The sequence below is a fragment of the Chroicocephalus ridibundus genome, chromosome 3, assembly GCF_963924245.1.
Source record: "Chroicocephalus ridibundus chromosome 3, bChrRid1.1, whole genome shotgun sequence".
NCBI classification, from domain to species: Eukaryota; Metazoa; Chordata; class Aves; order Charadriiformes; family Laridae; genus Chroicocephalus; species Chroicocephalus ridibundus.
In genome coordinates this window covers 10,791,140-10,805,297 of record NC_086286.1, presented here as the reverse complement: position 1 = coordinate 10,805,297, position 14,158 = coordinate 10,791,140, and the positions used below count along the sequence as shown (strand labels likewise).

The following is a 14,158-nucleotide window of genomic DNA, read 5'->3' as shown; positions in this document are numbered from 1 at the left end:
AGCATCACTGGAGCAGCGTTTTGTAGGATTTAAAAAAAAAAAAAAGATTAGATTGTTGTATTAGATATGGTTAAAAGCATTATAAAACCTCGTTGTTCTAGGAGTCAACCAGCCAGAAACCTCCTTCAGGTGTCTTGTTTTATAATTTTCCCCTGTGAAATCTGTTACCGCTCTCTCTTAAAGCCTGTTCTGGCAGGTGCTTCCACAGGTGGGATGACCCTTGCTGTCTCCAGGTCAGAGCTGCGTTTTGGGATCCCCTTGGGGTATTCCCCAAGGGTCATCAGTGCTGGCGTTAAAACACAACCCCCAGAGCCCTGGACTAGGATAGAGCAATACTAACTGCAGAATGAGGAATACCACAAAAATGGCATAACGAGGTATTTAGTAAAAACAAAGGGAATAGGAGGAGAGGGTCATGGGGTGCCGGGAGCCCTCCCCTGTCCCAGGGGGCCTCTCCAGAGACCCCCACCCCAGGCCAGGAGGGCTGGTCAGGGCAGCTGGAGCTGGCTGTAGCCTCAGGCTCCCAGCACCAGTGCAGATCAGATCCTTGAGCTTTGGGGTTTTACCCCAAAGTGCTGAGTTACTTGCCACATGGCAAAGTACTGATCCTCTGAGAAGACCTGTGCCACCTGGCAAAGGCGCTAAATTGCGATTTGGGAGAGGTGTGTTTTAACATCACAGGCTCCTTAAGTAGCCGCAGCCTAGAATTTCATCCTTCTGGACCGAATGCTTTAAGGCAACCGTTGATCCTGCAGGTGGAGGGTGGATTTCCCTGCAGGGGCTGGGGGCAGCTCTCCTCTGGGTGGTTGGGTTAGCACCCTTCCCTCTCCTCCCCGGGTGGATGCTGCCCTGTGAGCAATGGCCCTGCGTGGGGAAAAAGGATCAGGGTGAATTATTCCCTGTAGCTACCCCAGAAAAAAGCTCCAGAGGTAGGCGCCCTTATCCTAAAATGGGATTTTTTCTCCCCTCTGTGTCACGGTGATTGCCTCCAGTTGCCGACTGGGCAAACTCAGGAAAAGCTGCGGTTATTCCGGAGTACGTGTCCACATCCGGAATATTCTGGAACAGGTATTTCACTTTAAATTCATGCCCCGTCTTATTCCAGAATATTTTCCCCATGTAGAGGAGCACTTAGCTGGGGTCTCCGCTTGCTGCCATACTGGCGATAAGATGGATTGGCTGATCTAATAGGTCTTTTCAATCTCTGATTTTGAAAGCTAAGATTGGGAAATTAATTTCAGAAAGGTCAAAACAGAGCAAGGCTATCCTGCTGCTGTGTGATGGATCCTATTTTTTTTTAAATCTATCTATTGAAGAAAAGGTTAGTTATTCAGCATCCTGCGAAAAAAAGAAATAAATAAACTAAGCAGAGGGAATACAAAAAGTGTATAGATCTGCTGACCCGTTCGCAATCTTCAGTTAATGAAAATGCCGGGGAACGGGAGTGGTAAGAGCCTGCCGAGCTGGGAGGCGCTGACCCCGCGGCTGCTGGAAGCTGAATGCTCCCAGCCCTGACGCCCCCCCGACGGCAGCGCACGTGCCTGCGGGGCTGCCCAAGGGGCTTAGGAGCCCCCTGTGGCAACAGGAGCCCTGCCGGCGTCGGCGCCCGCCGCCGCGGTGGCCGGAGCGTGGGAGGTCTGCTTCCACCTCTGTCCTCTGCTGGGTGACCGGGGGGGTTTCGCTGGCGTTTTGAAGGGCGGTTTGCAGAAACGCTGAGCAAACGCCAGTGGCGTTAACAGAAAACCCAGCTCGAGACACGGGGGTGTCAGAAACGGTCAAGGGCGTCATTCCGGCTTCACTCAAGTCACGGAGAGGTTTTGGGAGGCATGTCATGTGTTAGTGGAAAGCTTGGCCGTGTTTTTCAGTGAGAAAAGAAAAAGAAAAGACAAAAGAAAAGGAGGAAAAGTCGAAAACAAAGGCTTCACATCGATATTTCCCTTCTTTTTATTCGTTTGCTTCCAATATGCAAGTCAAACAATAAAGCGAAAAATAAATTGCTTCAATTTTTTTTTTTTAAACGAGGAAATCATGGGGAGAGAAAATGGGCCATTTGGTGGTGGTGGGGAATAATTTCTTAATTAAAAAGAAAATTTTTTTTGGTTTTTTTTTTTATTTGTTTGCGATTTTTTTGGCCTCTCCACCTGACATATTCGGTAAACTGCTGAGCTGGCCCTTCCTCTGTCCATGTCTCTTCTTACGGATGTTTACGTGATGTCGCCGTTGGATATACAGATGGATACGTGATGAAGCAGGGAGAAATTAATCCATCACCGATTGAAACCTTGTCCTGTCATAACTACGCTTTGTACGTTCTGCCGTGCCCGGAGGCTAAGCCGTGGCGAGGGTCCCGGGGCGAAGCCAGGCAGCTGCTGTTCCTGGGCATCGATGCGCAGCTCCACGTCCTTGTGGGGAGGAGGGTGTGGGAAAAGGTACCTGGGAAGCCGGCGCAAAAAACGAGGGGCTGTTGGAGGGTGGGTAGCGGCGTGTGACATGCTGAAGCGGCTGAAGAAGTGAAATCCAGCTGTTCCGGAACTAGCAATGCCCGTTTCCCTTTTTTGTTAAGGACAAAATATACCGTAAGCGCTAACTTGGCTCTCCCCTGAGCAAACCCAAGGAGTTCTGCTGATTGCTCTGGAGATGCGATCGTGTCTTGAATACCTAGCCGCGGCAATGTTAATTAACGCACTCGTCTCAGCTTTGTTTAATTCACCCTCGAACCTGTATGGGCCAATCTCACTTTAAATTTCCCTCTTTACAGACAAATGTTAAACGCATGTATACTTGGGGTTGTACCCATATGGTAGCATGTTTCACATCCATTATTGAAGCTCTCCATTTCTCGCTCCTGCATTTTCTTATTGCTTTCTGCAATCGGTTATACGAAAACCATACAGCAGTACATGGGCAAAGTAAACAAATATCTCCAGTTGAGGATTATGTTAACAAGTTCAGTAATAAATGACAATTATTAGTCAATATATACAAATGACTTAATTCTTTTAACACACCAGGCAACACTGGAGATAAAGTATAACTTGGGAAATTGGTTGCATATTTCATTCTGAACAGAAGATGCGAAGAAAAATGTCAGAGCAAGCAAACACATCTGGCTCATTAACGTGATTATCTTTTCCCAGTAAAGAATCTCAAGCAGATTTGAATGGACACCAGAGCATCTCTATAAATCAGATTTAGCTCCCCACAGCAAGTGCTGGGGAAGCTGCCAGGCATCAGTTAACCTGTCCTTTGCAATGTTTCTCTCACTGCTCATTCCAAAAACATTGGAGCGATTCACATGTAAAGACGTTTCCATAGTCCCCAATAGGTCCTGCTTCCCAAACCTGATACTGGAATTAGGCGTGGATTAATCTTCTGGCATCCAGTGAAAAAGTAGGAACTTAAGTCTCTGTAAGGTGTTTTACTGACTTACGGTAAACGTCGGCTTAAATGGAAGAATCCATCCAGGTGGGGAAAAATGGGGGCGCATACGTCTCTTGTCATACCTGTGGTATAACGTGGGGGTATTTGATTGATGTGGGGAGTGCGCTGCTGGCTAGGGAAGGCTTCTCTGAACGCGTGTCGTCGGGGTGTGCATGTGGTCCAGAAGGCCTCCGGGGTTGGGGGGTTTTGCTATTAACACGTACACACGTAGATGCAGCTCAGCAGGCTTTTAGAAAGGCTTTTGTAGGGACGCGTGTGTGGTCCCTTGACAGGGAGAAAGCGGTGAAGAGCCACCGGCTCCGAGAGCATCTCCCCATCCCACAGGGACTCGCCGTGCAGCGGCTTTCCCGCAGGACGACTTAGTCTTGCGAGCTGTGGCGTCCCCTCTTGTGTCAGGGGCTGGGAGAAGAAAGGGGATGCACCTGGCGTGTAACGCAGAGCAAGGTCATTCATCTGAAAAATTATTAACAAGACTTTTTATTGTCTAGGATCCATATAGATGTCTTCCTCGGCAGAGGAGCATCCAGCCAAATTATGTCAAATCTCCAGGTCTGCGCACGACGCCAAAGGAAGACATTTATTTCGGTCGTGAGTGACAAAAAAAAGGAATTCTGCTTAGGACTGCATTTTTTAAAAAGCCCCCGCGTGATACAGAAGCTGAGCAGAGTTCTCGTATTTTGGGATTTGTTCCTATAGTTTCCAGGGGAGTTTTGCCCAAGTCCTCTTTTTCTTCACTTATTAAAGTGCAACCTCACTTGTGAGAGGATCCAAGCACTTGATAGTTAGGCTTAGAGTCACAAAGGCATTTAGGGCTTCATATCCCTCTGGGGGTTTTTTCGATGGGTCATAGGCTTTTTTGGATGCAACCACTGCTTAAACACAGCGTTTATATAATAATTTGAAATTTTTATTATTGTTTATATAATAATTTCACATTAAATATGCACTCGAAGCAAATTGGCACGGGGAAACGTGGTGATCCTTGGTGCAGAAGTGTCCACAGGGTCTCCGAGGGCGTGGAAGGAGCAGGCAGAGCTCTTCCCGCAGGGACTGTCCCCCTGCCCGTGGAGGGGACTTCTGCTCCACCACTGCTGTGGCGGTGTTCCTTGCTCTCACCCAGACCACGCCGGCTGTCCCACCTGCCTGGTGCCCTTGAACATCTCGCGTGTGAGATTCTCGCAGAGGATAACGGGTGAGATGCCACAAATGGCGTAACTCCATCTCTTGGCAGAGCTGGGGTACGAGCGCCGTGCGGGGCACAAAAGTCCCCGAGCGTCGTCCCTGCCGCGGCACGTGCTGGCACATGGCTCGAGTCACTTCTCAGGTCCAGCCCTGAACGGTTTGCCTGTGCGGAGGAGCCTGGCTCCATCACAATCCCGCACCCCTTCCTCCCGGCGTTGTCCCCCGCCATGCCAAGAGGAAAGGCGGTAAAAGCAAATCACCTGCATTTCTAGAAAGCAAAACTCTAGGCGTGCTGTGGGAGCTGTTGATAAAGCCGAGGGACCCTTCTTCCCCTCTACTGCAGAGCAGATGTTAAAATATTGCCCCCGCCGGCTGCGTGGGAATCGGTGGAGCTGCAGCCTGCGGATGCCGCGGGTCCCCCCCACTCACCCCGCTCCCCCCAGCCACGCGTGGGAGACCGGCTTCAACGAGATGGTGTCTGGGACAGATCCCAGAGACAAGGGTTTGGCGGGTTGGGTGCATTCCCTCGGCTGAGGATTCTGGTAGCGGTGCTGGTGGCGGGGCTGGCGTGCGATTCACGGGTCCTTAACCTCCAGTGGATCCCGGGAGCAGCGGGGGGAATAGCTCTAAACCCCATTTAAATAGGGAGGGGGGGGGGAGGGAGAGGGGAACATTTATTAACATCTAATCCTGTTAAGATTTTCTACACCATATGTCTGAGCAACAGAACATGTGAAATGTGTACTAATTACTCCTGCCTGTGTCATGTGTGTATATTTTATATGCAGTCCCTGACCTTTTTGTTAATAACTTCACATTATATTCATTGACCTGAAACAAATTGAATTCAGTGGCACTCACTCAAGAATTGAATTACATAGTCTTCTTAATTGGTCTCTTATTTAAATGTGGAAAAGTAACAGTTTACCACCTGTAATATTTTTTTTTTTTTCCTTAAGAAATTCCTGTGGAGAGCGTGCGTGTGCGTGCGCGTGCGCTGGGGTCGTGTGTTGGGGGGGAATTACCGTAGAAAACCCAAGCCTGGCGCGCGCCGTGGGGCAAACTCCTCCCCCTAAAAAAGTTCTGTCCCTCTGCAGCCAAACCCCTTGTAAAAGCCTGTAAAAGCACCTGAATAACCTCCCCTCCTCAGGGAAAAGGGCAGCAACCGGGGCGAGCTGCCCCCCGGCTCCCGGCAGCCCCCCGCACCAGGCGAGCATCTCTCTCTGCTCCTCTCTTCTCTCTGCTCATCCAGCGCCGATGCCCGTGAGCTGCCTGTCCCCCGCCTCAGCCGGGTCCCGTCCCCAGCCTGGTTGTCGGCTCCCGAGCATGGAAAGCCAAGGTGGGGACCTGCGGGGCACCTCGCCTGTCGGCGGCCGTCCCGGCAACGCCGACCCACGGAGCATCCTCGCCCGCCGTGGAGGAGATAGGGGCCGCCTGGAATTTCTGCTTTGCTTTTATTCTTCCAACGCCGAGTTAATTGCCAAAGCCGCAAAGAGGAGACTTACTCTTTACTTACTATATTTAACTTAAAAATGCAAATGTTATTAGTGTCCCGATCATTGATAAGAGTGCCTTTGTGCCATGCTTTAACCTCTATTAGGGGGGATTATGAGAACGTATCCACATTGGCATTTTCTAAGTGTCACTATGACAGCACTTGCTGCACAAATGCCTGGCTGTCACACTGAGGTTTATCACTAGGTTTTTTCCTGCGAATGCAGACTAATAAGCCCAGAAATTACAATTGCCTCCCTGCCGAATCTGTGATAGGCGGAAATAATGATATCAGTGCCCTGCTAATCTCCTTGCCTCCGCGCTTGGCACCATCCTATTGAGTCACCTGTCATACGCCGCTTTGATGAGGCGAATTCAATCTCTCAGCTATAATGACAATGGAGCCATTTTAATGTTTGGAAATGATTATGTGAAGGTTTCTCTTTGCTCTGTCTTGGCAAGCAAACCAGGTCAATGTTCAGGCTGTGTCTCCTGCCACCGCTAACGACTTGGAAGGAGCCGGGCTGTATTAAGTGAATATGCCAAGTTATTAGAAAGGAGATGCTGAAGGCGGTTTCGTGGCGGGGGAGGCTCTTTTTATTTCCTTTTTTGCAGGGAAGCGTGAGCCTGAGAAGATGCTTTATACGCGTGAGCATCTCGTGGTCCCTAGCAGCTGTGTACTGGGGTGCGTGTGCTCCACCTCCTGCGTGCACGCTGCTGCAGGCACCTGGCAGCACCCCCGGGTGCCTCCCGGCACAGGCACCCCATGGCCACCGTGTTATCCTTGGTGCTCCGGATACTTTCCCAGCGCCAGTCCCAAGGCTGGTACTCCAGGACGGGTGTGAGGACGGATGCGGGTGCAGCCAGGCAAGCCACGAATGGGCCATCGCCTGGGGTGTCATCTTTTTCTTTAAAAATTCAAGCTCAAAGCAACTTCCACCTCCTCAGACTGTGATTTGTCGCAAAACACAAGGACAAGTAAATGTTCCCGGGTAAAAGAAAACCTTTCTTGCCCCAGCCCAACGTATGCGAAAGGCACGTGCGAATCTCTGCGTGTGCACAACGGGCTGCAGGGAGCTTAAAGACTGTCTAACTTCAAAACCCAAGAACCGTTAGACGACATGGTTAGTCCCTCCGGTCTGCTCATGCCGTGGGTTAATAAATGGGGGAGTGAGCTGATCTGCTGCCAGGGCAGGCTGCGCCGTGATGGAGAGAGTCCCGGAAAGGCGCGGGGCGGCACGCGCGTCATTCCTACCCGTGCGTTTATTTCTATTAATTTGGTGGTAGAGAAACGGAATTTCTTTATTCTCAGGCAGCTGTGTCTCTAATGTCAGTGGTCTCTGAAATCAGGTCTCGCCCTAGGTGCACGATGAGTTGCCGTTAAATGTGAAAGGAAATGATTTATTTATTTGAATGTAAAAGGAAAACAACTACATTTCTTCAAGCTGTCAGCGGTCCCAAATTCACGGGGGAATGCATCGTAGGACTAAACGAGGATTTAAAGCCACCTTGGAGAAGCGCAGGGTCCGTCGGGGCCCACAGCTGGAATTTCATTGTTTGGAGTGAAATCTGGGGGCTCTCCACGCCGCTGGGGCTGCCTGCGGGATGGTCTGTCCCTGGCATCTCTCTGGCAAGCTCATATGGGATGTGGGTAAAGCGGAGGTGGCCCTGCAGAGATGTGGGAGTCCCGGACGGCAGCGGTGCTCGTCGTGCGGTCTCCATCGCTGCCCCTCTGCACGGGGCTTAGCCAGCTCTCAGCCCATCCTCGGGCATCGAGGTGCGCTGCCCCCGGGGCTGGGCAAGGGGATGCTTCACCCGGCGTGCTGGGGGCTTTTCTTCGTCATCTTCACCGCCAGGTTATTAGTATTTATTAATATGACATTGATTTTCTGAAATCTTGACCAACTCTTTGATAAGGGAGGAATAAAGAAGTAGGATTTCAGATGTCAAGCTTTTATTAACGAAAGTGTTCAAGGCCATCTCTGGATGGATATTACGGGCTGCTTTCACTCTGCTCTTCAGTTTATGAAAAGCAATTGTTTAGCTGTATAGAGAGTATAGAGCAGAATCAAATTGACCTGTGTGATACAGAAAGTAGCACTGAGCCCATTTAACTAAGGGTCCTTTGAAAGAAATCTTTTTTATTATAGATGAGTGTTGAAATTATTTCAAGGAAGTGATTATCTGTCTAATAATTTTAAATGCATGAGTGACTTCCACATATAAAATTAAGGCAGCCCGCGGCAGCAGATTTGGAGATAGGCTTAACACACGGCAAGCAGCGCAGTGACACAAATGCTCGGTGCCATTCCCCCAGTATTTATTTTTCGGGATGCTCCTGGTAGGAGCTCTGCCCCGTGTAGTCAGCCTGGTGGGGATGAAATTGGTGGGGATGGGTGCTTGGGTGGGATGGATGCTTGGATAGGATGGGTGCTTGGGTGGGATGGATGCTTGGGTGGGATGGGTGCTTGGGTGGGATGGATGCTTGGGTGGGATGGATGCTTGGGTGGGATGGGTGCTTGGATAGGATGGGTGCTTGGGTGGGATGGGTGCTTGGGTGGGATGGATGCTTGGATAGGATGGGTGCTTGGGTGGGATGGATGCTTGGGTGGGATGGGTGCTTGGGTGGGATGGATGCTTGGGTGGGATGGATGCTTGGGTGGGATGGGTGCTTGGATAGGATGGGTGCTTGGGTGGGATGGGTGCTTGGGTGGGATGGATGCTTGGATAGGATGGGTGCTTGGGTGGGATGGGTGCTTGGGTGGGATGGATGCTTGGGTGGGATGGATGCTTGGGTGGGATGGGTGCTTGGATAGGATGGGTGCTTGGGTGGGATGGGTGCTTGGGTGGGATGGATGCTTGGATAGGATGGGTGCTTGGGTGGGATGGGTGCTTGGGTGGGATGGATGCTTGGGTGGGATGGATGCTTGGATAGGATGGGTGCTTGGGTGGGATGGATGCTTGGGTGGGATGGACGCTTGGGTGGGATGGATGCTTGGGAGGGATGGGTGTTCAGATAGGATGGATGCTTGGGTGGGATGGATGCTTGGGAGGGATGGGTGTTTGGATAGGATGGATGCTTGGGTGGGATGGATGCTTGGACGGGATGGATGCTTGGGTGGGATGGATGCTTGGGTGGGATGGATGCTTGGGAGGGATGGGTGTTTGGATAGGATGGATGCTTGGGTGGGATGGATGCTTGAATGGGATGGATGCTTGGGTGGGACGGGTGCTTGGGTGGGATGGACGCTTGGATAGGATGGATGCTTGGGTGGGAGGGGTGCTTGGACGGGATGGATGCTTGGACGGGATGGATGCTGGGTGGGATGGGTGCTTGGGTGGGATGGATGCTTGGGTGGGACGGGTGCTTGGGTGGGATGGACGCTTGGCTGTCAGTGTCTGGGGTACGGGTGTCCTCTGGTTTTTGTTGCATCCTTTCAAGCCCAGGGGAGCCCAGCATGGGGCTAGCTTCACCCTGCACATCTGGGCAGCCTCGGGATGCACAAGCCCGACATGTGCCTGCGTAATGGGGGGCTCAGCGCCACCACCCCCCCACGCACCCCCACATCTCCCTTAATTAAGGCAGCCAATCTAATTAGGGCGGCGCCCTGCCGCAGCCACCCCGTGGGGGCGCATCAAAGCCCGCGTGGGGCACGCGTGGGGGGCGGCGCGCGGGCAGCGCAATTACCCAAGTTAAGAAAACATCCCTGTAATTAGCGAGGCAACTCTAAGCACAAGGAATGGAAATTAGTCACAGCGCAATAAATTAGTCGGTGCATATATTACGTGCCGTGAGCACCCCGGGGGCCTCCTGTTTGCAAGGCTTTGGTTTGCAACCCCATGCCTCTCAATAAAGCATTCATCCCTAGGTGATTATGTTCCAGCAAAAGGAGTTTTTAACTGAATTACAAATTTTCTTTTCTAATTCTTTTGTAGGCAGAATTGGGATCCCTCACTTTTTTATCTTCTTTTTTTTTTTTTTTTTTCTTTTTTGAAGGTCTGGGGAGCAAAGCCACTTCCCTCCCCCTTCAGCTAATAATTAATTTTCAGCTTTTCAGGGTGCTTCAAGACCCTGCATTGTTTGCTTTAATTAGGAGCAGTAGTTACGGAACTATTTCAAAATCCCTCCCCAATTTTGAACTATTTTAGCTGTTGTTTCTTTACTGGGGGAAGAAAAGGGGGGGGGCAAAGCAGGAAATTGGACTGTAGCAGCACATAACATTTGCATCAAAATAATACAGCCGGCAACAGAAAATCACAATCACATCACTCAGAAGGAAGGAACAGAATACAAATTAAAGGAATAATGTAAATTTTTTGCCATTAAGCTTCAATGACCATTTGAAATGGTGCAAGGCACAAAGGTTTTGATGAGCATCATCCAGTTTGATTATTCATACTTGTGCTTCTGCTTGAATTAAAGTAGGAGTGCTAGAGCCTGTTAAAGCAAAATATTTGAATTGGTAGTGAACTCTCACCTTTACTTGCATCCATTTACTTTTCAAATGAATACCAGATAAGTTAGTGCATTTTATAATCGGCCTGTTTTCCAGTGAGTGCTGTCATTACATACCAATTTCTTTTAGAAGTGCTTCCTAAGAAACATTAAATACTTACAAATAAGGATCTGTCCATCACCGGCAGCAATCCTATTTGAGCAGCGTTAGGCGACTCAGGCAGGTTGTGTGCCCTCCCTTCGATGGTTCTGTTGCACGACTTCTCCGGCCCCACGCGCAGCCGCCGCCGGCGTTAAACCCGGCTCGTTCGCTGCCCGGCGGGCTCCGCTCCCCAACGGGCTCCGCGCAAACACCCCGGCCAGTTTGCAAACACCCAGCCAGTTTGCAAACACCCTGCCTGGCCAACGCGTGCCCTGGCCTTGCTGCCTGGGGGAGGACCTGCTTCCAAACTAAAGAACGAGATTTTTTTTTTTTTTTTTTTTTTTGGTAGGGTCACCACCTTCTCTGAAAAACAGAGCCGGGTCCACAGCCCGCAGAGGGACAGGTCTGGTTTTGAAGAGAAGAGCTGCCCAAGTCTGGGGGAAGACCCATAGCAAAAGCTGAGCCAACGGGTCCTATGGATGGAGGTGTTGCAGAGTCACGCACGGGAACATCCCTGGCTTTACCTGGCCAGATTTTCCATCAGCAGGTATGAGAAGAGAGAGCATTTTGGCATTCGGAGGCGTAGCTCCCCACGGTCAGGAGTTAACCCTTGACTCCTGACCTGTAGGGTGGCATGGCATGGGGATGTTGTTTGCCGGAGCTGGGGTGGCAGAACAGGGCTGTCACCCCGCGCCCTCTCCCACTGCCCTGTGCCCACTTTCTTCCCGAAGCGATCGCCACTTTTTCCTGTTTCTAGCACTCATCATCATGAAACACAGATCACTCGCAGGGAGGAAAAACGAGAGGGAAGAGCAGTATTTAATGTGGTTTTCAGACACTGGGCTGAGAATAATGACGGATGCAGAGAAAAAGCAAGGGACATTAATGTGGGGTAGCAGGAACAAGCCCAGAGAAACTTCCCTGGGGGCCTGAAGCTGACCAGCTTGAAGAGGCCGGCAAGTTTGCTGTGTGCCTAAATGAGAGTAAAACTCGTCAGATGTTCGTTTACCATGGATTAAAAAGATACAGTTAGACTTTAAAATTGAGCTTTTTGTAGAAGAAACGTATTTGAAATTAACTCGGGATTTCCTCTTTAAGAAAAAATAAATCAGCGTATGCCAGTGGTCTGTTTTCAGATTTCTTATATACAAATACTGGTCCAGATTTATAACAGAGACTCAATCTAGCAGATTACAGTGAGATACTAAACTGTGGCTGACTCCTTAATAAAAACTTTAAAGGCAGCCTTGGACTAGGTGATAGGTTTAGTTTTTCTGGGGCGTTGCAGAGAGCCCTCCAGAGGGGCTGTTGGCATCAGCTGGGGTTTCCCTCCTTTTTCACCTACGCCAGGAACCCGCAGGCTCCTGCGGGAAGCCAAACTGCAGCCTTCTACCTTAGTGCTCAAGATCACCCCAACAAAAGCCCTTTGCTGCCTTCACTACCCATTATCCAAAAGATCTGCAGGGCTGGGCCAAGGAGTTGAAGGATATTTATTATTCCAATGCGCATTTTTACTGCAGGAAGACGCTGTTGGCCATGGGCTTTGGGAAAGCCCAGGAGTTTGGGGACAGCGAGGGGAAAACCCCAGCTCCCTGTCTTCCCCTCTGTGTTCACAGTCCCACGCCGGTGCTATACATGAGTTTTTCCTGACAGCCATTTGTACCTGGTGATCCCCAGGCTTTGGCTGGCCTCAGGCCAGGTTTGATGGCTGACTGAAGGCATGAGCCGGTTTTACTCCCCGATGGGTGCCGGCTGCAGCCCACCGGAGCAGGCAGGGCAGGCAGGGCAGGCAGGGCTCTTTAGCAAGCGCTGCTGAAGCACCGCGAGCTTAGCTTTGCTGCGCTGCTTAGCGGGTTATTCCTAATGAGCAACGAGCTGGTGATCCTGCTTAGGTACATCCTTCAACTCCATCCACTCGGAGATGTCAGCAGAGCTTGGCGGCGCCAGCAAGGACCGCGTTCGTGATGGTGGATGGGGGCGTTGGACAGCAATTATTTTGCTTTTCTCTTCTGGCATAACTTAAGGAGCCCCACATGCTTTGGTACCTGCTGCACAGTTAAAAGTGCAGCTGCCGCTGGGGGGGTCTTGCTGCCGTGGACCCCGTGTCTCCTGCCCAAACTCCCTCCGACCTCGGCAGCGCGGGCAGGGTCCGCTCCTGCCTCTGCCGGGGGGCGGGGGGGGCCTGCCCCACCGCACGGGTTTGCAAACACCCCGCTGTTGGACAAACTGGGAGCTGCAGGATGTTTTACCCTGGTTCACTTCGGCGGTCTGTAAAATGCCTTTTATTAAAATGAGCAAAAAACCCCAAATCAATGCAACTACACATCAAAAACAAACAAACCTCCGGTTTTGGTAATTTTAGAGCAATCCATCAGAAGCTAATGAAGGCCAGGTTATTTAAATGATAAAGGACAGAGAATGAATGCATACCATTGTCTCTGCCGCTTTTTCCAAGGTGATCTGGGTTGAAATCATGCTCTCAGGGTTAATTTTGAGCTGCTTTTCTTTTAAAAGTGTTTTTTTCCTTATTGACACAGGGGCGTTGATTTATGTAATATCCATAATAATTCCCAGATTTCTGTAGATTACAAGGTTATCCCCATGAATGGCTCTGCTGGCAGAGGGACGGGGTCTTCCCCGGCGTGGGCTCAGCACCGGCCTCCTGCCCTGCACCGACGGGGAGAGCAGGGTCCGGCCATCGCCGCTCACTCTCCCGCTCCTCCAGCACCTGCGGCTCTTCACATCCCTCTTTAATTAAGGGTGCTTAATACACAGCACTCTGGGGTGTAATTAAAAACAAATAAAATAAAAAGATGGCATGGAAAAGTGCAGCCCTGTTCTTTCCTTCCACTTTTTCCCCTTCTCTGTCTGTGTCGCCTTTTCAGCCCCCCTGGGGATGGTTTCTGGGGACCACTAGCCCCAACCCCGCGGGAGCCCAGACCTGCTGCCCCCCTCCTGTTCTCCCTGCATGGGGGGAGAGGGTCCCCTCCCCCATGTCCATGCACATGAGCCTGGAGGTGCCAAGGGGTCTCTCCTGTCCGCGTCAGTAGTTTAATAAACCAGCTGAAGAAGAGAGCAGACCGGCATCCAGCTCTCCAAAACAGGTCTCCCAAGCCTGAAAGACCCAGTCCTGGAGACCGGGAGCGATGCCTGCCGCCCGACCACCCCTAAGTGATTGCAAATCAACGCTCTGACCCCTGAATGTCACGAGATTTGAAAAGCACCTGTAATAGCCGGGAGGTTTCCCCATGCCTCAGCACGGGGACACCAGGCACAGGAGTGGGGGACAAGACCAAGGGTGGGATGCCAGCAGTCAAGGCAGGTGAGGGAAGATGCTTCTCTGCGCTGCCGCCTCCCGCGCATGCAGGCAGGACCAAAGAAAGCCTCTGGGAAGGTTTGTTACCTTGGGCTTGGCTGCTCCAGATGAGTTATCTCTCTGTATT

The 14,158-nt window shown here is 51.0% G+C and overlaps 1 long non-coding RNA gene across 1 annotated transcript in view; it reads left to right on the top strand.

Annotated features, from left to right (window-relative positions):
• LOC134512533 (uncharacterized) overlaps positions 1 to 13,469 on the top strand; it is an 80,181-nt gene extending 66,712 nt beyond the window's left edge. The window contains exons 3-4 of the long non-coding RNA XR_010070152.1: positions 11,065 to 11,262; positions 13,300 to 13,469. This is a non-coding gene — a long non-coding RNA (uncharacterized LOC134512533). The remainder of the gene's footprint in view (positions 1 to 11,064; positions 11,263 to 13,299) is intronic.
• Positions 13,470 to 14,158: the final 689 nt, after the last annotated feature.